The sequence below is a fragment of the Scyliorhinus torazame genome, chromosome 6 (genome assembly GCF_047496885.1).
Source record: "Scyliorhinus torazame isolate Kashiwa2021f chromosome 6, sScyTor2.1, whole genome shotgun sequence".
Lineage (NCBI taxonomy): Eukaryota > Metazoa > Chordata > Chondrichthyes > Carcharhiniformes > Scyliorhinidae > Scyliorhinus > Scyliorhinus torazame.
Window position 1 is genome coordinate 254,833,228 of NC_092712.1, and position 1,091 is coordinate 254,834,318.

At 41.9% G+C, this 1,091-nt stretch overlaps 1 pseudogene; it reads left to right on the plus strand.

The window, feature by feature from the left end:
• Positions 1-552: 552 nt before the first annotated feature.
• LOC140425965 (U2 spliceosomal RNA) lies at positions 553-758 on the plus strand (annotated as a pseudogene).
• The last annotated feature ends 333 nt before the right edge of the window (positions 759-1,091 follow it).

A 1,091-nucleotide genomic window follows, 5' to 3' on the forward strand; every position in this document is an offset into this window, starting at 1 on the left:
TCCCGATTTCGCCTCCGAGAGCGGGCCGGTTGTGTTGCAAACTGTTTGGTGCCTGGCGCAGTTCTCATTTTCTGCCTCTTCTGCTATTCACTGGCTTTGTTTTGCTTGAGAGAGATCTTAACAAGGCCGGAGAATCGCGCCCACAGAAAGTGAAGCATTGTCCTTGCTTTCATAAATCTTTGTACAGTCTTAGTTCCACGATTTTAACTGACCATAAGCCACTAATTCTGAATCCAAGTAGTACCCACTTATTCTGTATCCCAAATACAGAGTAGGGCTTTGATTTGTTTGGTTATAGTACAATATTAAATAAAGAGAATCAATGTAACACTGATGTAATGTCTAGATTACCAACCCCATCAGAGGCAGAGCCACAGAGAATTATTTGTATACATAGATGGTTTGCCAGCCACAGCAGGTGACATAAATAGAACAACTCACAGAGATCCCGTATGACTACATTGCAAATGAGTGGCCAACATACATTGTGGATTCAGAAGAAGGCCATTTGTATCTGGTGGAATGAGTTGTCAGTTGATAAATATTGTGTCAATCGCTTCTCGGTCTTTTGGCTGAGATCAAGTGTAGTATCTGCTCGGCCTTTTGGCTCAGATCTGGTATGTCTCTCTTGTGGGGACCATGAATTGGATTCAATTTGAATTTGAATTGATTTTTGGAGCAGGCAAGGAGTTGGATTCGGGGGTCGTCCCTGTCCACACTCTGAGCCCTGGCTTTGTCGCTCAGAAAAAGTAATTTAAAATAAAATAAATAAATAAATGTTGTATCATGGGGGAATGGATGGTGGGGGCAGGCGGCGGAGCCAGAGTATTAGTGCATGAAAATTGCTGATTACAGTTGCTATGCGATCTTGATGGTGAACACTGAGAGATGTCTTTCATAAAGAGTCTAGCAAGGAGGCATCTATGATGGCAAGGGTTAGATAAGGAGATATAAAACACAATCAGTGAAGAGTATGTCAACAGTAGAAAGGAAGCCATCATCAGTACTTTGCAATCATTGAAATGATCACCTAGAATTTGGCACAGACAGAGGCCTGTTTTGTTCAGAAGAATTTGCACAATTCATGAGAA